Genomic DNA, 26,346 nt, shown 5'->3' on the forward strand with positions numbered 1-26,346 from the left:
TGAAACATATGTAAAACTCAAATATATGGAAAATTTACTGATTTATAAAATGAGAGCATTGCCACTGTATGACACCTAACTGGATACAATGCAATCAGTCATATCTCCTGGACACATCCATGCACAGGCATACAACTTTGGAAAGTAAAACATTTCATTTGTGCAAAACATTAGACGCTATAACGAAAAATAGAAAATGCTCTTTGAAATATTGCAGAGCTTTATGGGATAAGACTAAGCTCAAGTTCCCATTGATGCTACTAAAACTTTTGTTTTGAGTGAGAAAAGAGAATGGCATCATACGGTCCTTTGCTATTTTCTGTCAGATGATAAGGACTACCATCTAACATCAGAGTTTAGAAAAACAAAAATGGTCTTATTGAACAGGTGGGTTATGGACAGATTATAGGGGATTTGTTGTTGTTTTTAATTTAGGAAGTAGTGGAATAAAATGAACACTTGCTGCTATTTTGTACTGAGAGGGTGCCTTGGAAAAAGTGTGTACTATAAAGAAACACTTAAGTGTATGTGTAGTGTAATGAGACATTTAAATGTGCATATATGACACAAAGACATCCATGCACACTTGCGTAATGATACTCGGATTTCTGGACAGGCATATTATAAATTTGGTTGAAAAAAACCTATTACAAAGTTATGATGCCTCCTTCAGTGGCATTTTTTTCTGTATAGGTTAGGACTCTAAGATTCATCCCCAGTGAAATCTGTGATCTAAGCCAGTTAGGTTTTTTACAGTGTTAAAACTATGCCTGAACTGCCTCAAAAGTTTACCGAGAGTCACAGCCCATATTTGCATTGAACAAGGGGGAGGACTCTAGTGCTTTCACCCACAACTAAGCAAGGTAAGGGGTGGGTTGATGCACTTCGTTTCCACTTTCCACAGGCTCTCCAAGCAAAATTCATGTAACAGACACATAAAATGAAACATGAGCATATGTTTTTTTTTGAACCCACCCTATGTGGGTGTCCCACATAGAAACATGTAAATGTTTGCTTATTTATTGGCGATGTGGTATAAAATGCTTTTTTAATTTTTCTCTTTAGCTGGATTTTTTCCTTCCAGACTCTTACTGTCATCCTTCAGCTGCTTACGTATAGTCAAAAGAGTTAACCTATCCTTTTAATATAGTAAAGTAATCTGAATCCTTGGGTGAAGCAAAACCTAGGTTTCTTTTTTTGGGTTCTGATCGAAATTCTGTTTAATCTGGGAGCATCAATGACACTTGAGTTCCTCCTGGGACCCTCCACTCAAACACACACCAGACACACCAGGCTTTTTGCTTACACAGAGGTGTACTTAAAGCAAATGTTCTGCTGTATTTAAGAAAAGTGTGTGTGTGCCTGTATATATGAATAAACATAGAGCTATCTTGAGCTTGTTAGCATTGTTATGAAATGTTTGCTTAGCGTCAGTTTTATTGTAATTATCATTTGGGTGCTGGTAAATAAAAGCAAAGCAAAAAAAAAAAAATCCTCTGATAAGAAGGATAATAGACAAATCATATAGTTTCTCCATTAATGGGGAAAAAAACTCTTAGCAAAATGTTAAATTTTGGTCAGAAAAGTTCTTTTTTCATTTAGCTGTTGATCTTCTTTCTGTTGGAGAAGCACAGCACTTTATGTTAGGGACAGGTAAACAAACTTGCCTTAATTACTAAAACAAAAAAGTGTGTGTTGGGGATATTATCTACGCTTTTCTGGCGATTTCATCTGCGAGGCCCCACAACTGTAAGTCCTGATAGGGATTCACTCCCTGTTGATACTGTTTGGGAGATCTCGCCAGAAAAGAATAAGCCAGAAGGGACTATGCAGCACAACTGGACCATTCAAGAGCCCGGTTTTACCACCCGTATGCAGCTAAAACTCTCTTTGATTTCAACCAGAAATGTGCTTGCAGGGTTGGGTCAGATGAGTTATTCTGACTCGATTCATTTGGGAGGTTTCTACACACGTATTATGAGGAATCTTACATGGGAAATTAGATGACTGTAATCAGCCCATCAGACGAAAAATACCTGTCTACACTATTGATCTTCATAAGCATCTATTTACTCAAACTGTCATGTCATTCTCTGCCAAAACACTTTTTTTCTTCCTGTGCTCATTTCCCCTCTTTCTATGTTCATCATGTACACATCAAGGGTTTTGTTTTCTGATGTTTTCATGTCATTACTTGATCCTTTCTTTTCAGTCATACTCGAAAAATTGCGACTGCGCTGCACAACACCTGCAGTGTCTCGGCTGGTGTAAACCTGCCTGGCTACGTTTTTTCGGTTTACACAAGCTGAGATGTCTTTATTCGGTACGGATCCAACCTGCAGCAATTTGGACCAAAGAGCATCTGGTCCCGGGGTCTGATTCCTGCCTTGTGTGGAGAGGGGTAAGATCAGAATCAGACCCCAGGAGCCTAGTTTTAAAAATCAGTGGGTTATTTATATATCCATTTGCTTTTTGTTACATTAATGGTTTTGTAGGTCCTGCCATTTCAAGCCATTCTTTTAAACATACACCTGTGTGTGTATATATATGCACATATGTGTGTGAGAGGGAATGTACGATCCTGTATGCTGGGCGAAGTCTTTCTGTCATCTAGGCCATTTCTACTAACTTCAAAGTAGTTACTAAACCTTTACCCTGGGATGAGAGGGGAGCTGATAGTCAGTGTGTAGTAAGCATGTGCTGTGTTGCAACAGAAATTTAAAGTTGCGGAGCTTAACTCCACAATATCAAAAAAGTGGAGCACCCTGAAAACACAGCTCCAGTGCTGTTCATCCTGAATATAGTATAGGGAGCACTAGGTATTAGCAACTGAGTAAGCTATTTGGTGATTTCAATGGTTCAGTTAACACCATTTTAAACTTCTAAACGCCTTTTCAGTGAAGTAAAAGCTAATAGCGTATATGATGTGTTTGCCATATCTCAGTGGTAGCTTCTGTGTTACATACAGTCAATGTTGTTCTGAATTGTGTATGTTTACCCAATAATGAGGTTAAAATATGCTGTATAGTATGTGCAACGTATTGATTACAAGTATGTTGGAGTTCAGTGATCTGTTTAGTTTTTACCGTGCTGCTGTTTTGTAGGTATGTGTGTGTATGGGAGTATGGATTGTCTACAGTGTATGAGGAAATAATAATTAATCCTAAAGGAAAAGGGCAGTTATGTAACCTGCCTTAATGCATTTGCATAATAATGTTTAAATCCCATAATTATCAGTTCTGATTTCAAATGTTATGGGGATTGTCCGTAGGGCTGACTCCTTCACTTTTCAGCACTAAGGAGTCAAACTTGGAGTTACTTGGAGCTCACTTACGTATTGGTAAATAAAGAACAGGACGTTTGCCTGACTGACTACCTTGATTGTACAAGGTGGTACAGACGTGATTTCCAGTGTGATACAGATCAAATCACTTCTGTGCACACACAGCTTCTGCTGATGCCAGCTGGAATTGTGAGCATGTAATTGAATGGCCTAAAATTCATCTTCTGGGATACAGACACGATAGCAGGAAGGTGATACCCGGCTTTGGGGAAGTGCCTGGGTGCTATGCAATCCTGCTCATGTCCCGTGCTGGAGCGTAGCTGTAAAGTCACAGGAAGAGCTTTGAACTCTGCTCCAGTCTAGGTTGGACTGTAAAAATCTTTATGTGAAAATGATAAATGTCAGAGGCTGAGCAGCGTAGCCTGGCCTGACCACATACAGCATTCTGCTTTCAGGAGCCATGGCAGCTTTAATTTAAAAGGCCATAGTAATTCCACAGTGGCTCACAGGACCTAGTGCTCCACTTAGAAATCTCTTCATTGCCCACAGGTACGACCCTTCTGCCATTCCCATAGCCAGCTCCAGCTATTCTGTCTGATATGCCTCTGCCTGATGCCAAGGGTAATTCTGAAAGACATGCTGAACACAGAGAGGGCCAGTTGGACAGGAGTAGGCAGAGTGTGCCTGCCCTACCGTACATTTGGTGTGAGGGCAGCTTCAGTCAGACCCACCTGAACAGTGATTGAGATAAGGCAGAAGTCTGATTTCAGACCTTCTTCTGTTATCTTTGTCTAGGTAAAATGCAGCATCCTCCCATTCTTCTCCTTTGCCTCTGCTCAGTGCTCGTTATCTCAACTTCTGCATACGCCCCCCTTTAACTGCCAGCTGTGAGCAGCACTGCTCGAAGTGAGTGTTACAGGTTTGTCATCCTCAGTAGACCATAGCAAACCACAGGTTCTTATAAGATGTTAAGTATGGGGCTAAAAGATGACAGTGTCCCACATCTGATGCCCCGGGATGGTTTATCTCTACACTCCAAGTTATGTACACATGTCCTCTTAGATGGGTCTCACCTTGGCTGATGAGAATTCAGTTATAAACTTTCTCCCTCCAAATTAAAACCAGATTGCATTATATGCCAATGAGTATATGCTAAGACGGAGGTACATTTAGGCTTTTTTTTTTACTTCATTGAGATGACATGTCATCTGAGCCTCCCTCAGCTCTGGGTCCCACAAAAGTCAATTTGATCAGGAGAGATTCCTTGGGTAGCTGAAATCAGTTTTGCTGTGAAGCTGGGATCCTTAAAGCAGAATCCTAGGTTTATGTGTAATTATTATTATTATTATTATTGATAATAAAAATATGTTGTTAAAAATACAATTCTAAAAAGGAGAAAAAGAAGGAATATCTGGGCTTGCCAGAACAGCTGTTAAGTTTTTGACTGCCTCAGTCATCAGTAGCTTTAGGATCATGTAAGTGATGATTAGGATTGACACACTGCCTCCTGACATCTTCAGGGTCTCTGTACAGAAGCCTTATTATTCCCAATGAGCATTAATGCATTTGAATGACTTTTCTCTGTTTTGGTGGGAAGGACAATTGTGTAACACTGAGGACATGGAGCTCCCTGTGTGTTGTGCCCACAAAGGTTCACAGAGCTGCACCTTCTCTTTTTAGGATCTATTCAATGGTACTTTAATGTTGTGTAAAAAATGCCTACGGTTCTGTATAGCAAATGTGAATTTTTATGACAGGAATGTGTATTTAATGTAAAAAAAGAGTAATATAAAATCCAGTTTCTTTGTATCCAGTGAAACATCTAATAAAGCTCTGGTACCTGTATTCTTGTTTTATGGCTTCATTGCTGTATTCAAGACTTGACACGTAGGAGGCTTTTTAAACACAGTTTTGCGATATGGTGTGGAGTCAGATGTTAGACCCAGGCTGTGCTGTATTGTTAGGGGCGTACGTGGACCACCCCATGAGGGCATCACAGCAGGAGTACCATTTCCACCTGGTTACTGTGGGCCCCTTGAATACCACAGGATGCTATGATGTGTTTGCGCTACCAGGGACACAGCAGGCTCTCGACTACCTCTTTCCTTCCAGCGCTCTCCAGCCCCAGTTTGCCTCTAGCACCAAAAACGTGTCACCCAACTCTGTAGCCTGCATGGGCCCGTGCTGCTGACTCCTGCCATTGGTGGTATCTTGTGAGGAGGGAGATGGAAAGCAGGGACTAGACCTCTGATGTGTTAGTCTGTCCCATTGCTTCCCTGTGCCCTCTCACCATTGCTGCCTGCAGCTCGCGTGGGCAGGGTGGGCAGTGCCCGCCACTGATGCCAGCCCAGCTTGCCTGCAGGTGCTGGTGGAGCAGACTAGCCGCTGCCTCAAGCCTGGCTCCAGGACATGCCAGCCAGCCGATGAGTTCCCTCCCTCATCTCCCTGGTGCCTCCTGTGGGGTTTGGGGACCCGCTTCTCGGAGGGGAGACAGGCAAGCTCTACCACCAAGGAGCATGGACAACAGGGCTGGGCTTTGCAGCCTCCTGCAATGACGTGTGGCATGTTAGAAACTAAAGCTGTACTGCATGGCAACAGCTGGGAGTTTACGGCTCATAGTACTTTTTCTTCCTAGCGAGGCCAGACGTGTTTTTTTCCCAGACAGACCTCTGTTGCTCACCTCTCTGACCGAGTCACAGGCAGACCCAGCCCAAGTGCTCTGCACCTGCACATTCCCTGCCATCTCCCTTGGCCCAGTTTGAAGTGAAGGAGTCAGGCACAGGCTGCCAGGGTTGCAGAAGAAGATGCCATGAAAGACGAGCAGTGCCAAGGAGGCCTCTCTGTCAGTGCCTCCCTGCAGAAACCCATGGATGAAATTTGCCTGCACGTTAAAACATCTCTCCTCCTCCTCTTCCTGCCCCACAGGTACTGTCCTACCACCGGAGAGTATGGGTTGCTCAGTACACAGAATGAATTTTCCTTATTGCAAAAGCGGTTCTCATCTCTCTCTTGTTTTTTTTTCCTTCCTAAACTACTCCAATAGAAGAATCAGCAGGCCAACTTTATCCTGCTGTTGCAATAGCTGCTTTATTCCAAATATGGGTTGTCTCTGTCCTAACCGTTAATGTAGTGCTCTGATGATATGCGAGAACACCGCCAGTGGCGATGCCTTTAAACAATCATATGTAACACTAGGTGAGACAGTTACTTAGGAAATAGTTCTGATTCTAGAAAGTAATTGTGTATTGAGCCACTGGATTTGAGAGGAGGGAAGAAAAAAAAAAAAAGGTTTTACATATTTTTAATTTGATAGGGGAGTTCAATTAAAATGCAACTATTGGAAGGTCAATTTTAAATAGATTTTATAGAAATAAGCAGTTTGTGGGCATAGGCACAGTGTAAGTGATAAATGGGACTTCCACATTTTTGGCCCAGTTTCTTGCTCCTTAGTGCCCTAGCTACAGTTTCTGGCATTATTTTTTTTCTTTTTTTTTTCCTCCCAGCAACTGTGAAACTTCTGAGGAAAAAATAATTGCATTTTAAATGTATTGATTGAAATCAAAATAACTTAAATAACTGGTCTTAATTAGGTTTAAATCTTCAAGTACGAAATAGTGATTTAGATAATGAATTTTATTCCTGCTTTCCCTTTTTTCATTGTTGACTTTTTATTGTCTAAAGGCCAGTTAATCTGTACAGATTAACATTAAGACCTGGTTTAGCAACTGTGGAATAGCACATTAGCCTTGGTATGTCTTTGCTAAACAGGAGGGTAAGCTATACACATGGGTAAACATGTATCTGTTTTAACATACATTCACGTAGATTGTTATTTCACCTTTTATTTTGTGAGGAAACAGCAAAAGGCATTTTTGAACGACTGGTTATTCCCCAGCTTCTGTGTCCTGCCTGCCCTGTGCAGAGGGAGCCGGCAGACGAGGTGCTGCGGGTGAAAGCACTGACGCAGCCGGGGTTTAGCGCTTTCATCTTTCTCTAGTGCTGTACGTCTCAACCTGGCAGTCGTCTGACCGGACCCATCAGAGATCTTAAAGGTTTTTGAAGTTTAGTTTCTTAGTAGCAAATCACCTTTTATTTCCCTACAGTAATGGGAAGATTTGCCCATGTTCATTAAAACACTTGACCCAAAATCTGAGTGAACTCTTTTTCCCCTGTGTCATGCACCTGCTACCCTATAAAATTCACCTCTTATATTCCTCTAATTACAATGTCAAAAAATGTAAAGCATGAGAAGCTGTCAGAAATAAAGCATACTGCATGTACTTTTACATGCTGCAGCCTTGTAGCTCATACAGAGTCACTGAAAGCTCCCGACGTGGCCAATACATTTCAATAATCCCATTGGAATTGGATTGTTTCAAAAATAAGTGTCTGGTTTTAGATTTTATCTGAAATGAAATATGCAATTAGCAATGAATACAGACAGTGAATTGCTGTAGCCTATTCTCCAGGCTATTGAGAAACGTGTGTTTGTCATCTGTCTACCTTTTGATCCTCTAATGGCTGTTAGCATCAACAATGAAAATGGAGCAATAAAATTCATTTGCTTTGGAGGTCAAAAAAGCAAATCACAGTAGGGATTGTGATGAAAGAAATAGGAACAAGCCAGATCTCATCATTATGCACTGTGTTCATCTAAGCATCATCTGCATCTGGAGTACTTAGTGCAGTTTTGTTACCCAGACTTAAGGAGCATGTGACAGATTTGAAAAAGACTTTTAGAAGGGCAACAAGGATGAGCAAAGTTGCGGCTAACTTCCACCCCAGGAAAGACTAAGCCAGGAGTCATCAGACTGGAGAAGAGGCTGATAGGAGGAGGTACAACATATGGCTATGAAACCATGAGTGGCGTGGAAAGGGTGGACTGCAACTGGTGGCCCACAAGTGGGAGGAGGCATCAACTGCATCTTGCTGGTGGCATGTTCAGATCAAACAAAAGGAAGGGTTTCTCACCTGCTGTGTAGTTACACCATGGAGCTTCTTGCCATGAGATGCTGGGCTGGGTGTTGAATGTTTTCATCAGCCCAAAGGGAGTCTAGGCAAGTTCATGAAAAATGAATTTATTGAAAATAAATACACAGAGAATGGATTAATCTCAGGCAGTTCCTAAGCTGTGAACAGCTGGGGGCTGGGATGGTGCTTAGATGCTGTTGTCTCATAACACAAAGAAAAACTATTACATTTGCCTGGTAAATAAAGCATAATCTTTCACAGAAATCAAAATGCAATAGCACTTGCCTAGTGATGAATAAGAAAAAAGTTAATTCATGTTATATGGATGTAAAGGTATACTGTGCTTGGATAGCGCACCCATGAGAACCCCACTGATTTGTTATCGTAGAGTCACAGAATAATTCAGGTTCATCTATTTCCATATTTAATCCATCCTAATATCCTTGGCTAGACAGGATTATCAGATGCTAAAAGCATTATCTTGGAGGAAAAGATCCTGGTATGCCTTCACTCATCTATTTGATGTACATATTTTCATAAGGCTGCCCGGCTGTTCAGCCAACCTGCATTTGTGTAGTACTATTTTTGTGGGCTAAAGATTTGGGCACGTAATTTACAGCTGAGTGGAGAGCCAGGACTGCTTTATTAGCTGTAGTCACAGCTTGTCACAGGGCCTGGTATTAAACCGACCTGCATGCCTTGTCTCCATAGACCAATCTAACAAGCTATAGTCTCTTCATGCTCCGTGTTCAATGAAATAAAGACCGCAATAGCCTTTTCCAGGTGCAAAGCAGGCTTCCACATTGAATGCTTTGGGATGATTAACTACGTAGTTATACAAATAGGTAATCATACCCACGATTCATGGACTTGCACAAAATAGCAGTGCTCCAATTAATCAAACCTTTTAGAGACGAGTTTGTCGTCTGCTTGAATTACTGCATTACTAAAGCTCTAATGTGGTCAGATCAGGTGCTTTTTTGTAATACGAGGATTATAACTCTGTACATCTGCTTGCGCAGACAATGTACTCTGCAAGAAAATCAGGTAATCTGTATTCTCCTTACTAGAACAGTTAAACGTGCGAGCTAAACTTGGCTGAACCTTTTTTGTATGTGTGCATAATCATCCTGCCTGTAACGGGGAGGGGAGGGGGAACCTCTTTCAAAAGCCACTTGCAAAATCCGACAGCACCACCGTAAGCACCGACCACATAGTCTGAACACTGGGATTTCAGCTTTAGCAAAGTCAAAGTCGAAAGCGAGGGAACAGTTGAGGCAATTAGCTGCCTCCTCTCTGAAACAGTCAGGCAAAGGTGGTGTGTCTTCAGGCTGGTGAAAGCCGATGGGGGCTGTTGTATCACGCAACGCCAGCTGGTGCTGGAAGTACGTTTGCTTTTTTAGTGAGAGCTAAGGGTCCTTGCATTCACTGCAGAAGCGGAGCGTGGACCACCCAGCCGGACATTACGGAGTACTTAAGGTACAAGAAATTTAGCCTTTGAGTTTTATTGGCAATAATTTATTAAGAGCTGGTGCCCCGGCCTACCCACCACTCTGTCTAGAGCAGAGCACATCAGGTAGGATCTCGGCTTTCTAAAGGTTCAACTAAAGGGTTCTGGTTTTATAAAATGTGGCTGCAATTTAGCCTGATGATGACAAATTGGCAATTTAAAACCAGAAACAGGAGGACACGAAAGCAAATGCAGCCTCACCCTTCCTGGAGCCACATAAGGCTGTTTGCTGGTTGCTGCTTGGCTGCTGCTGCTCCTGAATGTTTGTCATCTTCCCTCTCCCATCTTTCTTTTTTATAAAGCCTGAGGGCGAAATTAGAGCTTGCTAAAAGGACTTGACAAAGAAAAATGTAAATCAACAATTTATGACGAAACTGTTTTCAACTTTCAGGGCTGCTTTTTCTGTACATTGAAAGTGTCAGTTGTGCAAAGGCTGCAGTTAACAAATGTGTGTAAAGTGTGTTAATTTGCCTGTAATCATAATGTTTAACACAGTAGAGCTCTGAGCTTTTCCCCTGATGTTCTCTTTGTGCAGCAAAGATTAGATTGTGGATTAAAAGGCCAAGTAACTCATGTGAGAACTTGTATATACGTTACTAAATTCAGGAAAAGCTCTTGACCTTCTAGAAGAATTAAATAAATAGCTTGGAGAATTATGCTAACAATTTTGTAGTAACTTTTAGTCCCATAGCATTGTGCAGAAGAATAGAGAATTGGACTGTAATGTTTCACTTTTCACATCAAACCAACTGCTTGACCTGCTACTGCTGCAAGGAGGTCTTTTTTTTCTTTCTTGAGCATCGTGGACAAAATCTGGACAAAGACCTGATACCATAAAGCAGTGGTGTTTAATGCCAATGTTCTGTTACAGCCTTTGCTGCATTGGTTGGATCAGGTGAGTGGAAAGAAGTGGTTTAGTGGAATCTTCGTGGGAGCAGAGTATCAGTGGTAACTTTTGGTCTTGTCTTGTGGGACCCAGTGCGTGCTCAGAAACAGTTTGTTGATAGATATAAATGGGATTTATTTACAGGTCTGCACAAGCTCTCTCTTCAAAGCAGGTGGTAAATATTGTAGCATTAATGATCTGAGTGCTATTTTGATGCATTGAGAATTTATGATACTGAGTTGCAAGAACTTCGTCAATTTTTTTTGAAAGGCCATGTAAAGGAGCTGAGCCAAACTATGTTTACAAAGATTTGTCAGAAAATCTATAGATTTGTATCCTCTAAAAAAAAGGAACAGTGATTCTGCCCTGTAAACATCGTACGTGATATGTGTGAGCACTTGCCTATGAGTATGCACTTAAAGGGGAGAGGTGACCTCCTCAAAAGAGAAATTGTCCTGGTTTTATACTTTACAAGCTTGCCTATGGGTTTGGGGTTGCTCATTTTCCCCTTTGAAGTTTATTTCCTGAAACACAGTTTTTCAACACAAAATTGCTAATCTCTATTATGCTAGCTAAATATTTTGGTGGTGCAGGAGCCCTGGGGTCCAGCCCCAGGCAGCTCCCCAGGAGTAGGTCCATCTGCCACCTGGTCAGCAGCTCTTCCATTCTCTTCTCCTGCGGCTCTTTTATGTTGCTTAAAGCACTTAAATGCCAACAGATATGTGGAAATAGAGTATCTTAATTCAAGCCCATACTCCCCTAATAATTGGGCAGGGTGGAAGGAAACAAAATGGTTTGAGGACATTTCTGTTGCTATTTTTGTGATTATAAAGGGGATGGGTACCTTTAGAGGGTAAAGGAGAAGACAAAACATGTTTGTCTCTGGTTGTTTCTCATGCATCTTTTCTCTAATTGCTATACAAAACCTGTGTGGTGGGTGGTTCAGAGCACATTGACCTTGCAAACAGAAAGCTCTTTTCCTTTCTGAGTGAAGTCCACTGTTGATTCTCCCTGTCTGTGTTATATGTATTTGCACATGTGCAGCTGTTTAGGGGTCAAGTCCCTTCTTTTAACATGGGGTTGCCTTGTGCTTGCCTCTTAGAACATTTCTGGTGTGAGGATGTGCCCAGATTTTGCTGTTTTGCCTGCTCTCAGTTTATTTGCCTGACATTTATACCTCTACAAAATGAGGGTAAGATATTGGTGCTCTAATTTTCTAGCACTTCGTATTCACTTGAAAAAACGTAAAGCCTTGGAAACGGGAGCTTCTCTGTGGATTTTGCAGGCAGCCGGGGATGGGAGGCTTGGGGTCTGGCGTGTGCGCAGCTGCCCACGGGGAAGCAGCAACAGCCTTCTCATCGCTGGGGAAGGCAACCTCCACTTCATCATGTTGCAAAGGATTCCCTTTCAAACTACAAGATGACTGACAGTTTCTATACCTTCAAGCTGTTCTTAAACAACAGAATTTTCTTTGTCTCTCTGACTGGATCTAAGCCATGTCACTTGGGATCCCATTAATTGCATTTTTATGGTAGGTGGAAATGGCTCTTTCATTTCTTTGCTAGATCTCCAAGTTTGCCTTCAGAGGTGCAGCTGGCTCTCCTGTATGGGTAACACCACCCTGACAATTTGCAGGCATGTCAGGATATAAGCATGGCTCCATAATACATCCAGGTGCATCCATGTTGCAGCTGTGTGTCCAGATGGCAGACAGAATACTTTTTTCACAACTCTTTGGGTCTGGCCCTCCAGCCAGTTTTCTACCTAGCAAAGACTACGCCCATCCAAGCCATGAGCAGCCAGTTTCTCCAGGAGAATGCTGTGGGAAATGGTGTCAAAGGCTTTACTATAGTCCAGGTAAACAACAGCCACAGGCTTTCCCTCATCCTCTAACCAGGTCACCTTGTCATAGAAGGAGATCAGGTTAGTCAAGCAGGACCTGCCTTTCATAAACCAATGCTGACTGCGCCTGATCACCTGGTTGTCCTGCATATGACGCATGATGGTTTTCAAGATAATCTGCACCATAACCTTCCCTGGCACCAAGGTCCGACTGACTGGCCTGTAGTTCCCTGGATCCTCCTTCCAGCCCTTCTTCTAGATGGGCATCACATTTTCCAACCTCCAGTCCACTGGGACCTCCCCAGTTAGCCAGGACTGCTGATAAATGATGGAAAGTGGCTTGGTGAGCACTTCCACAGCTCCCTCAGTACCCCTGGATGGATCCCACCTGGCCCCATAGGCTTGTGTGTGTCTCAGTGGTGCAGCAGGTCGCTAACCATTTCCCCTTGGATTATGGGGGCTTCATTCTGCTCCTGGTCCTTGTCTTCCAGCTCAGTGGACTCATTACCCCAAGAACTACTAGTCTTACTATTAAAAACTGGGGCAAAGAAGGCATTAAGTACCTCAGCCTTTTCCTCAGCCTTTGTCATGGTGTTTCTTCCCTCATGCAATAAAGGATGGGAATTCTCCTTAGCTCTCCTTTTGTTGTTAATGTATTTATAGAAACATTTTTATTGTCTTTTAGAGCAGTAGCCGGGTTAATTTCTAGTTCAGCTTTGCCCCTTCTAATTTTTTCCCTGCATAACCTCAAAACATCCTTGTAGTCTTCCTACCCCTTATTCCAAAGGCCATAAACTCTCTTTTTTCCCCTGAGTTTCAGCCAAAACTCTCTGTTCAGACAGGCTGGTCTTATTCCCCACTGGCATATCTTCTGGCACACAGGGACAAGCTGCTCCTGTGCCTTTCAGATTTCTTTCTTGAAAAATGTCCAGCTTTCTTGGATTCCTTTGCTCTTCAGGACTGCCTCCCAAGGGACTCTGTCAACCAGACCCTTAAACAGGCCAAAGTTTGCCCTCCAGAAGTCCAGGGTAGCAGTTCTGCTCATGCCCCTCCTTACTTCTATAAGAACTGACACCGTTTCACGATTACTGGGCCTCCAACCACAACATCGCCCACAAACAACAAGTCCCGTGGGACACCTTCCCTAGTTGGCTCACTCATGAGCTGTGTCAGGCCGTTATCTATCTTCCACACACTCCAGGAACCTCCCAGACTGTTCCCTCTCTGCAGTTTTTATTTCCAGTAGGCAACCGGTAAGTTGAAATCCCTAGCAAGAACAAGGGCTAGTGATGACGAGACTTCTCCCAGATGCATTCTTCTGCCTCTTCATCCTGGTTGGGTGTTCTATAACAGAATCCCACCATGACTGCTGCCTTGTTGGCCTTCCCCCTGATTCTTACCCATAAACACTCAATGCTTTCATCACCATCATCAAGCTCTAGATGGTCAAAACTCTCCCTAACGTACAGGGTTTATCTCTAGCGAGCCTGGTTTTTTCCCTTTCCCCGTTCAAATGTAGTTTGAAGCTCTTTAAAGAGCTGTAGAATCACCAGGTGTTCAAAATGCTGCCACTCAGGCTGACCTGCAAGTCCCATGCAAAGAATGTTGTACTGGTATTGGGGGCTTTACAGGAATTTTGCAGTGGCTAATTGTGAACTAAGGTTTTCCCAGGTACCTCTACTGGTCCTTCTGTTTTCAAACCCAAAAGTTTAGCATACACTTTTTTTTGGCAGGGAGGGGGAGAAGAAAATATCCACTTTCAGGACAATGTCGCCCCCTTCCCTGTCCCCTTCCTGCCCGAAACCAAAATACACTAAAGTTTGACAGGATTTAGAGGATCTGGGTTGCATCAGTCTGTGATAATTCCTTTCACAGTGTCGCTCAAGGACCAAATCAGGAGAAAATGGGCTGTTGGGAAACAAACAATGAATGTGCAATGTGGGCAGGTGTGAGGCTGCGGGGACTATTTACCTTAGCGCCACCAGCCAAACATTCAAATGTGTTTGTGCGGTACTGTGAACAATTTGAGACTTAAATCGAGATGAGTGCTTTACAGTGGCTTAGCAACCTATAAAATCCTACATTGAGGAGCCAAATACATGTAACGCAGGATGTGCTCATTTTGTCCTGGAGTCCGTAACTGTTGCTCTGCAAGAGCTCGGTATATTATTTCCAGTGCCAGCCACTGTTAAGGCTGGCACGACTGGCTTTGTCAGCCTCTGCTGCTTCATTCAGCAGTGCTGTGATATAAAAGTTATATCGCCATGAATTATGAAACACAGTAATTCTTACTGCAGCGCTGATCCATACAGTCTCAGCATACGTTAGCCCTGAGCTTAGCACTGAATACTAAGGCATTAAATGGCAGCGTTTGCTTCCTTTTGCATGGGGTGATGGTGCGGCTGCAAATCACTCACCTGAATGCAGATAACAAGGTTCTGCTGTGACTTAATTAATACAGATCCAGGTTTTGTGGTTATCCCTGAGGACTTTGAAAAGATCAGTTCTTGCTCATGTTTGTAAATTCTCAAGTGAATAGTGCAATTAGGCTTCAAGTGATATTTAAAAAATTAAATCAATATTTTAGAAGCACCTCTTCAGCATTCTTGCTTTCTGTTAGGCAGAAAACAGTAAGCCTGGCTATAATAAACACACATGCATGCAGACATACATGAGGCAATATTTATATTAAAGAAGTCATGATTTCTTTTGGGGGAGCATTCGGCACAAGCTCCCTGTTGTACAGAACTGTTCTCTTGCTTCACCTGTAGCTGAATGTGTCCTACAAATCTACCGTGTATACTTTCGGTAGTATTTTGCTTTATTTAATTTAGTAACCCTAGAAACTGCCTCTGGATCACACCATCTTTCATTTTAGTCAGATTGTGAGGATTCTAGAAGGGGAAGTCTTTATTCACAGCTGCTATGAGACATCAGCTGGATCATGTCTAATTAGATAGCACACACTCTGGGTAATTAATTTTTTTTTTAGGCAACGGATGCTTCTTTTCCTCAACTGCTCTAATTCTTCCACAAGACCTTTACGATCATGAAAACAATAAAGCCAAATGCTTGTCAGTGAAACTGAATCTCACCTCACTCATTCATAAGAAAAATGAAGCTGAGTTAATGTGGTGGTACCAAACCCCTGATTGTTTTATTTTGGTATCTTGTTCAAAAACAATTAAAATTCCTTCCCGGGCTTGGTCGTGGTCCTCTTTGCTATCATCTTCTTCTCCAAACTTCCAGCTCTACTAACTGTACTAATCCCTCCTTTGCATACTTGCCTTCTGTTACATTCATTGAGTTTCTCTGACATTTCATCTAAGAGAAGCTTCTCACCTGACTTGCTCTTTTTTTTTAAATTAAAAAAAGGTCCAGCCACTATGATCAGAAAATACCAAAAGAATTTTAAAATTAAGAGTCCTTTACTGTTCTTTCCAATGCTCTGCTTTTGACCTTGCTTTTAAGTTTGATCTTTTCTAATTTTTTTCTGAAGGAATAGCCTGTTTATACCCAGAGATGGAGCTAACTGTGGCTGAAGCATCGTAATTGCACCATGCTGTTTCTATGCAGCTTAAAAAATTCCGGTCACTGGCCATTTTTTCACCCCTACAGAACAGAATTAGCAGTACAGCATCAGCTGGACATTAATGACTTAAATTGCCTTTAATAAAATGAAAGATATTTTGTATGACCTTCTTGGCTGGGGTGAATAGGATCAAAAAGAAGGCAAATCTCTGATATATGTTGCTTAATTTGTTTCTACAGGTTCCCTTGGTGCAGTGGTACAGTCAGCTCTCTTCACAAGGCCCACCATCATTAGCAGTGCTAAAAAAACTGTCATTATTAATATCTTTACAGGGCAAAGGTGCTGTTAAGCAAGTGTTCGTGTACAGTGGGTCTGGCGATTGCAATATGCTGATGCTGCACTAAGTGTTCGACTTGTTCCAGGTTCTTTCTCCAAGACTGACTTCAAATGTTGAAATGTGAAATTGTATAGCCAAAACCGTGATGTTGGAATATCCCTTTCAGAGTCACCAGAAGCCCTACATCCCCCTCCAGTTGGCTGTGAAGCAGCTTGTGAAGCCTCAGCGGAGAGGGATATGATGGCAGTCTGGAGCAGCCATAACCAGGGCAGCCTAGAGTGCTGCCAAGGCTCGGGGCAGACGGAGCGGGTGAGTGGATGGATGGATGGATGGATGGATGGATGGATGGATGGATGGATGGATGGATGGATGGATGGAGAGGATGGGACCAGTGGAGGACAGTGGCAACAGGTCATTGCTGCACTATAAACTGGGCAAGCAAAGATGAGTGTCACAGCTCAGGTGATTTTGCACCGGGAACATATACAGAAGCTGGGAGCCAGGGCTGTTTGTGCCCAAGCACTGAGAATTGAAGGATTTAGTGGAGAAAGCGTGAGTGGGAAAGTAAACCTCAAAATGCCTGCAGTTAGCAACGTTGATGCTCCGGGGTTCCAAGTGTGGTGTGTTAGTCGTGAGACCTCCCTCCTGTGGAGTTAAGTTCCAGAGGGCAGTGTGGGCTTGCACCTTCAGCAGCTTCCTCCAGCAGCCGCCGCTGTGCATCCTGCGTCCTTGTGGCTCCCAAGTGCAGAACAAAACCCTTTCTGGTGCGTTCCTCCCTTCAGCGCAGCGCTGCCTGCTCTCTGTCTCCGGTGTGAGTTCGAGCAGCTTCGGGCTGCGCTCGGCTGTGATGACACGTGTGATGAGAAGCAGAGCTGCTTGTCAGCGATATCTTTACCCAAGAAAATTAATGACTTGAAGATCATATAGCGGATTTAGAGGTGAAAAAAATCCTTTTTTTTTAAGCAGGTGAATAAATCTCTGAGTCTAAAAATAGATGAGGAAAAGGGCAAGAAAAGTAAGTGACTCGGCATAGTCCATAGAAAAGAAGGCATGGGACTGGGTGTTGTAATTTCTAGTTCTTAACCTTGTGTTTGGTTGTCTGGACTATGCTACCCTCTGCTGCCCTATCTTGAACTTTGTTAATTTAATCACTTCAATGGGAACACGAGCAAGACCTTAGTCTGGGATTTTCATGGACAGTTGAGGGAGTCAGAGACTCACTGCTGGTTTCCAGAGTGATTTTGTTGTTTTTAAAACCTACTGGAAAGCTGAGATCTCAGTTACTTGTAAATGGTGTCTTAGAGAATTTGAAGTTCTTTTGTTCGCCTCCTGCTTGCAAAGCAGAAGGTCAGAAGAATTATATGGACCCCAGAAGCGCTGTCAGTTGGTAGTTGTATTTGTTGACTGTTGCACATAGCCGTCAGGTTCCTTGACAGTTAAGTATGCATGTATGCTTTCTACAGTTCCCCCCAAAAAATGTAAAACTAAGACTTGTGTGACAGGTAGACTTAGAACAACAAAATCACAGTATGAGCTACTGGATCCACCTCTTGAATGCCTCAAAATGTGTTAATACACGTAAGGCTGAAGATCATAAACTCAAAAATGAGTCACTGAGAACCGACGGACACCCTGGGCAGGGGAAGGGATAGCCTGTGACTGAATGGACATCCACAGTGGGGAGCAAGGAAGGAGTTGGTTTTCCCTCTTCATCAGTCTAGCTGTGTGGGTTGCCACCCATGTCTGCTACAGAGCACTTAGCAGCATGACTAGATCATGTAGGCATAATGGATTCCCCCTTTATTTTCCTGGATATGCAAGGATTTATAGTGCAGCTCAGGCGATTAAGGCTGCCAGATGTGTCTGAGCTGGGAGTTGGGTCAGCCTGAGGGTCTCACCACATGCTCTGAAGGAACTCAGTGGGAAGGGTGAGAGTCTGGCAGGGTGACTGCCTGGGCCAGATGACATAGCATATAATTTTTCTCTCATCTTCATACAGGTGTTCAAGGAGCCATGCAGACACAGTTATCCTCGGATACAAAGTCAGGCACATTAAATTTGCACAGCCAGCTGTGCTCTGTGTGCAGGTCACACGCAGGTAAATGCACACGCTTCAGGTTTGGCAGTGCAACTCTCCTTCAGACACGCAAATGTCAGCATAAGGCATGAGAATTAGAGACCCACAGCTGAAAACCTAGCCATTAGCATGCAAAGGAGTTTCAGTATCATCAGAGTCCCCTGTGCTTTGTCTTACCATAAATGGATCATGAATAAAACATTCTGAGTCATGGAGAAGAGCACAGCTCCCATAATTGCAGGTGAGCGATGTAAAGATGGCATGGCAACACCACCAACTCCATCCCACTGTAGGACACAGGGAGTGACAGAGAAACAGCCATCTCAGCTCTGTCAGCAGAGCCATCTCAGGAGCCTGCCTGCCTGCCACGGAGGCATATGTGCACCTGCAAAGCATCATCAGATAAATCTACAACCACAGCCCCTGGCTCTGCTGCCGGCATGCTGGACCAGGAGCTTAGGTCCATCCCAAGGTTAGGGCGGAAAGCTGAGATCATGCTTTTCTAATGCAACTCCTTCATCCACTTGTGGATTTAATCAGTAAATTCTGTCCAGCATTGGACAGAACTGCCTCACATGTGAATGCGTACATGTAGATGTTTATTCATGTTTGCAGAACTGTAACTAAAAAGGGGACAGAGCTGCATTTGAGGCAAAATTCCTTTCAGGATTTGTAGAAAGCTGTGGTAATTTATAACTCTCACCGTGCCCATAGCAAAGATGTTACCATCCAGCAGGAATTGTGTTGTAACGTGCTGTCTCTAAAGCCTTTCTTTAGGGGTAGGGACACTAATTGGCATAAGATAGAAGTGATGTTTGGTCCTAGGGAAAGGAAAGCATAGAACCATTTCCACATTTGCCCTTTTTCTGGGGGTTTGCATAAGGTTTCCTATGTGAAGAAGGGCCTGCTGCTTGCTCTTCTACTTCTGTTGTGGGTGACCTGTAAAACAAGCACACAAATATGCCTGAACACATCTGTCATTCCAGCTGCAGCTCTGCAAAGAAAGATCTAACCATATACTTGAACAAGTCACTTTCAAAACCCATCGTGATTGGTTGTGTGTCATGTTTCTTGGAAGCAGCCTGTTTCAGGTCACAGAGTGTAATTAAAGGCAATTAATGCAATTACTCACAACTGTGCTACTGATAATGCTCCAGATGCCATTACAGCACTATGATTCCTGCTGCTGGCCCTCGCAGGCTGCGCCTTTATGTTCTCCTAGTGTTGTCATTGTGGTTAAACCAGGGGGCTGGAAATGGGAGAAAAGTACAATTTATTGTTCCTAACTCCCCTCACTGAAAATTTCAAGTGTGCTAGGCAGACCCCAAACCCATTTGTCTATTCTCTTTTCTGTTCACTACCTGATGAAGAATAAGGAGACAAGGGTGAAGACTGCCATGGAAAATGATCATAGTTGAAATGTTATAAAGCACTTATATATAAAAAATATATTTTACAGTAGTCTGTTGTACAACTAAACATGTAGTAAATGTGTTGATTTCCACTAATGAGTTTTGTAATTATGGAGTAACTATTCAAAGGAACTCTAACTTTAGGCAGTAAAATCTGAAAGACTTGAATTAGCTGTGAACTTCAAACTTTTCCTTTGGCATCCAGCCCTGTCTTTTCCTTTTGTCTTAGCTGCTGCCAAGTAATTTACAGTTCAAGAAAGGCTAATGGAGCTATAAACAAAGCACAGATGCCTCTCACATTTCCTTTATTGAGCTGTGGTATGAAAATAGCCACTGCTTCTAGAGGAGGGCATATGCGTAGTTACAGAAGTGTCTCAGGTCTCCTGTTTATCTGCAGAACAGGTACACCTTAAATCATCTTTTGTCTTCAGTGGGGCTGGCTTAAGGGGCTGAAACCTACCTGACTTCCCTCTCTGTCCTCTGGGTTTATTTTTGTCAAGTGAGCATTGGGATGTGGGCACTGGGATGATCATTAAACTCATTAAGTCTCTAAAGAAGGGTTGACTACTGTAAGCTCAGTTTTAAAAGCTGTCTTAGATAGATAGATAGTGGGGTATCTTCAGATCGCCTCGTGAGCCTGTCAATCACTGCATGCACGTTAAAGTTCAACATTTCCCACTCACTAGCATGAAACAAAAATATCTCAGCTGAGCTGAATGGTGTTGAAACTATTTTATAGCAATGCAGTCGTGACCGAGTTCATTAACACCAGGTCAGGGCTGCCTTGCTTTCTCCTACACCTTTCCCAAAATACAGGTTCATCAGTGCTGGAGCCTGGGCAAACAGCACCGTCCTGCTGCAGCTGATGTCTCTGAGCAGTGTCTGCCTCCAGGGCCAGCTCCTGCTGCTCCTGATGCTGCTGGGATGGGGGCACAGGGTGGCCTGGGCAAGCCAAAGGCTTTGGCAGGGAGGGCTGAGCCCATCTCCCAGCTTCCCAAAAGGATGGCTGCAATCACGGGGAGTTCATGTCCTTGGAAAGACGCAGTAGGATTCATCCAGTGCTTTCTTTGGAGAAGGCTGACTGCTAGCAGATGCTGGTAGCTGATGCTCAGCCTTGCTGAAAGCGGGTGTGTTAGATATTTCAGGACATGAGTACAAATAAACAGAGGTAAGCTTGCCTGCATGTAAACCTTGCAGTTTTCTCCCTGAAGCTGGGTTTGCTGAAGCTGGGTTTGCTGGCCCTGGGACCTTGCAGGGCAAGCAGTCCTGTCAGATACAGCAGGGCTCTGCAAAGCTAGGGCTGATCTTCAGCTCTTTAGTAGTCAGCATTGCCCTGCAGTGAATAGGCAGAGTCTGGGTTATGCATGCACCAGCCAGAGGAAAAGCTTTCCAGACTAGAGAGTTTTCATGAGCACTGGTGTTGAGCATTTGCATCTCAGCTGACAAGAGCCATGGTTTGATTGTTAGGTCTGCCCAGAAATATCAGAGGTCAAAGCACAGCAGAGTTGCAGCAGAGACCTTGGGACCCCTCACAGCACAGTTCACGCACCTCTGCCCCCCACCAAACTTCAGCTGTTCCACTGAGTGTGTGGCTTGCAGGGCGTTTTGGAGAGCCAACCTTTAGATGGGTGCTATGACTATGAAGAAACAGAGTCCCTAAGATATGATATTGAGGATAGTTATTCTGATACTAAAGGATAAGCAGCTTCTTCCTGCATAGAGCATTATTTCTGTATTGCATCGTACAGCCGATGCAATACCCAGCAACCCTCAAAACTTTCACCCTCTGTATGGTTTCTCCCATCCAGCTTTGCAGAGCTTATCAAGCGTAACTCAGGTATGCGCCTGCTGTTCTCAGTTCAATTTCATCTCAGCTGCCACACCTGTGCTCCCATCCCCATTGCCCTCAAACATGCAGTGCCTCGGTGAGCTAAGGAGCCCCCAGCCAGGGATCGGCGTCCCTGGCTGGCCCAGCAGCACCGCAGCACAGACGCCATCCCTCTGCACATGGTCAGGAATGCCACCTTAAATGTCATTGCAATGCACAAGTGAACAGGAGCTTTCCTACTGAATTCAATTACACCTTCTCTTGATGTTTAGAGCATGTTCACTACAGTGATATGACTATTGGGAAGAGCAAGATACGAAATAACATGCCTTAAGCCATCTGGAACTGGGACACCATGGCAGGCTAGGTTAATGCAGTTTGGTTTCCGTATAATAACCAAAAGGGTTTTGGTAAGAGTGCTCGGTGTGCCATCATCCACTGCATCAGAGCTGTGTGTGGAGCTTTGCACCTTGTATCTTTTGACAGCTACAGCAGGTGCATGCTTGCTTGGAGAATTCCCTTGCGGTCGTGGCTCCAGCCGAGGAGGAGAGGCCCTGTGAGCAGTGGCTGCAGACTGGTATCCAGTCAAACCTCCTGTGCTTTGCGGGAACTGGTGTGAGGTATGGGAGGGTTGCTTTCCAAGCTGACACTGGCATGAGTGCGTGTCCAGGTTGTTGGGGAAAATGAAGACTGGGAAGAGCTGCAACTTGGGTGTCTCCTGAGTCACTGAATAATCGAGGCTAACCCCATCTTCTCGTGTCAGAAGCAGAAGATGAGATTTGAAATTTTACATTAATGATCAGCCTATTATACACATTGGTCTTTACCCACAAAGCCATTTAGGAGTCAAGGGTGTGCTGACTTGAGCCTTGACTTCATTTCAATGGCCTGAGGCTCCTGACAGTGTCCCTGTGGAACCTGGCCGATGGGGCGTACAGCTAAGATCAGAACAGCCAGAGAGTTTCACAGTGCAGTCTGACACCATCCTTAATGTCACCCGGCTCTGCAGGGATGTGACAGCAATGCTCATGTTTTGTGTCCAACTCAGAAAGAAAGAGAGGGTGAGGAGGACATACAGTCCTGCTTCTGACAAGAGGAAGAGGAACTGAAGGTGTAGGGGGGTAGCTGTTAGCAACCATGTCTGGTCGGTCAGTTCTGCCATGTCAACTGAATCTGTGGGATTTGAGCTACAGCTCTGAATTTTCTCTGTCTGCCTCTCAGTCGCTGCCAAACGCCATCAGGAACCTCTGATCCTGATTTGCCACAGAAAAAAAAAAAGCTGTTTTTTCTCTCGGATCTGTAGTGTACTTTGTATTTGAACTAGAAAGTTCATATCTGGTGTAGAAAGATTCCTTTGGTGCCTGCTGTTTGTCCTTTTTTATCGTGATAAAGTTACCAATCACATAGAAACTCGGAAAAAAATATCCACGAGTTGCGGAGATGAATCAGCAGAGCTCTCGATTGGTATCAATTTACAGACCTCGCCTAGTGAACAAATAAATTAAAATCCCTTGCCCCATTACTCCTGATTCATCTAGTTTCTCAGAGGGCAGATTTAAAAAAATCGCAATTTAAAATATTTATTGTGTCAGTGCTAAACGCATTATCTATTTTATATTTGTGGTTTGATTTCGGTATAGAAAAGCTCTAGAAAACTTTGTCTGTTGGTGCTCCCTAGTGGTGAAGTTTGCCTGCAGTAAAGCTGCTGGAATTTTGGTAATGATTGTGCAATTCCGTATCTTAATTGCTTTAAATTTAAGTCCCTCAAAAAGCCTGTTTGGGGGTATAAAGTCATTCGCACGCATCAGTGCTTGCAGGACTGCTCTTTCATGTAGCACAGGGCTTTGTGATGTGAAAAATGTACACAGCAGCAAAGAAAAAGCTTTTTCCTTCCTAGGCTTCATTTCTGTCCTTGGCATTAACGTGCTACATAAACTTTCCTGAGTAAGACAAGGTATGCCCCTCTTGTTTCTTTTCTCATTCTGTATCAGACAGAAAGCCAGGCAGCAATGCGGTCAGGAAGACACACACAGACATGGAGAATGTTTCTGCTCCCAAACCCATCCCCGGGGTCTGTTTCCAGCAGCAAGTGGTGCAGTTCCCAGCAGGGTGGTCACTCCTGTGCTGGGCTCCATGGCTCCTAAATCTGACAGGCTGGGGACAAAGCATTGGCCAAAGGGACTTTGATGAATGCCAAACTGGCATCAACCCATGCCCCTCTCTTGGGCTGAACTTTACCACCTTGAGAAATATCTGAAAGAGGAGGAAACCCCACAGCCATGAGTCTACCCTTGCCTGCAAAATAGGTGTACGCAGCCAAGTGCCACAGCTCCCTCGTGCAGCAGGAGCCAAGCATAACCATGTTGCCCCTGAGCAACAGCAGTTAAGCCAAAAAAAGTCTATTCTGCCCTTATCCACGGCCAGCCATGGTACAGGAATTACTCTGAGCCTGAGCTGATGGACGAAGACTTGCAGACTGGATTTGCACTGGTAAATCCTCCTAGGGTTAATCTCCTCCAGCATGAACTCCCTAAAGCCTTTGGGTTTCCCCAGCACATGCTGGGATTTATGTCTACGCAGGCAAATGAAAGAACAAAAGGAGAAGTTGGTGCAGTTGATTTATCCAGATCTGCTATCTTTTAAATACACGTATGTAACATATATATAAGCATATAAAGCACATATGTATGTTATAAATTACACTGCTCTCAAACTCTCGAGCCCAGCACAATAGTGTTGGCTGAGGTTCATTTATCTGAAAGATTGCTAAGGCTGTATTGCGGGAAAGGGAGTACCACAGCTCCATGTCCATAGACGCAGTCAGATGGCAGCAGTGTGCCCAGGTGGCCAAGAAGGCCAGCAGCATTCTGGCTTGTATCCGGAATAGTGTGGCCAGCAGGAGCAGGGAAGTGATCGTGCCTCTGTACTCGGCACTGGTGAGGCCTCACCTCGAGTACCGTGTTCAGTTCTGGGCCCCTCTGTACAAGAGGGACATTGAAGTGCTGGAGCGTCTCCAGAGGAGAGCTGCCAGGCTGGTGAGGGGTCTGGAGAACAAGTCCTATGAGGAGAGGCTGAGGGAGCTGGGCATGTTTAGCTTGGAGAAGAGGAGACTGAGGGGAGACCTCATTGCCCTCTATAACTGCCTGAAAGGAGGTTGTAGAGAGGTGGGTGTTGGCCTCTTCTCCCAGGTGAATAATGACAGGACCAGAGGAAATGGTGTGAAGTTGTGGCAGGGGAGGTTTAGATTAGATATTAGGAAGAATTACTTTACTGAAAGAGTGGTCAGGTAGTGGAACAGCCTGCCCAGGGAGGTGGTTGAGTCGCCATCCCTAGAAGTGTTTAAGAAACGTCTAGATGTGGCACTTCAGGGCATGCTCTAGTGGCAGAGATTGTAGGGTGTTTGGTTGGACTCGATGATCTTAAGGGTCCTTTCCAACCATGAAGATTCTATGATTCTGCCCCAGGGAAACTGCCACTAATCCCGGTCCAGTAAAGGACAAGGTTGACTGTCATGATTTAGATTCTGCTGAGAAAGGGAAATTGTCCCAGGACTTCAAAAGACCCCGGAGAAAACAGCGGAGTCAGAGGATCATTTCTTTTCTCACCGAGGCAGTGAGTCTGAGCAGGAACTGGAAGCACTGGGATGGGAATGGTGATCAGGGATGCACCCAGTTCACCTCGTCCATGTGGGTTGGCTTTCAGATGCTGGTTTAATCAAACAAGGTGATTACCAGATGCTTTGATTGATTATTATCAGATTTTTTTTGATAGTGAATACTTACTGCTTCACATTGTTCCTTTTGAAGCTTTTTCTATCCCTTTTTCTATCAGGCAGGATCTTATCTTCCTACCTTCAGCATTTTCAGCACAATGTTATCTGTTTCAGGAAGTTGAGACCTACCATCAAACTGGCTGGAAGCAAATTGAAATCAGTCTGTGGAACTTGTAAAGGAAAATTTCCGTTTCTAGCGTTTGCCTCACGCATGCACATTACTAGACCTCCCCTCCCGATGCAAGAAAGCCCAGTACAGTGGATATCTCACGCAGTTGCAAAGTTTATTTCCAGTGGCCTGGAACAGAGACTTTTCTGCATGACTTAGGTCAGCTTTTGAGAGCTGGTTCCCTGGGAGTTCTGGGAGTTTCCAAAGCCTGTAGGCAGGCGATGCGCACCCTGGCTCCCTCGCTGCAGATGGGGAGCGCTTGCCCTAGTAAATATTGGGTAAATCAGCCGTGTCACAAGCCGCTGCCTCCTGAACTGGAACAGTTCAGTTCATGCTCACAGGTTCTCACAGTGCCACCGATCTGCATCGAGCACTGATACAGCTGCAAAGTTATTTGTTAAGTGAAATGGCAGGTATTTTCTCCTGTCTTTTTTTCTAGAATACCTGCTTGTCCATGGGATACAAATGCCTCACAGCTCTGTTGTCCCTCCTTTGCTAGCACTCCAGAACTATTGGCATTTCTCGTGGAAGAGCCAAACACAGACACAACTTCCAGCACGACTGGCTGTGTGATGTTTCAGGGCACTGGCAGCTGACTGTTACAATCAGTATGGGGAAGGGGCACATTTTTGGCATTGGAAGTAACTAATGGGTTTAAGTTTTGGCAGTTCCAGTTGATCTCCAACCCCTTCAAGGCAAGAAGAGAGACCTCTCCTAGTGCATCTTT

The sequence above is a fragment of the Rissa tridactyla genome, chromosome Z (assembly GCF_028500815.1).
Source record: "Rissa tridactyla isolate bRisTri1 chromosome Z, bRisTri1.patW.cur.20221130, whole genome shotgun sequence".
Taxonomy (NCBI): Eukaryota; Metazoa; Chordata; class Aves; order Charadriiformes; family Laridae; genus Rissa; species Rissa tridactyla.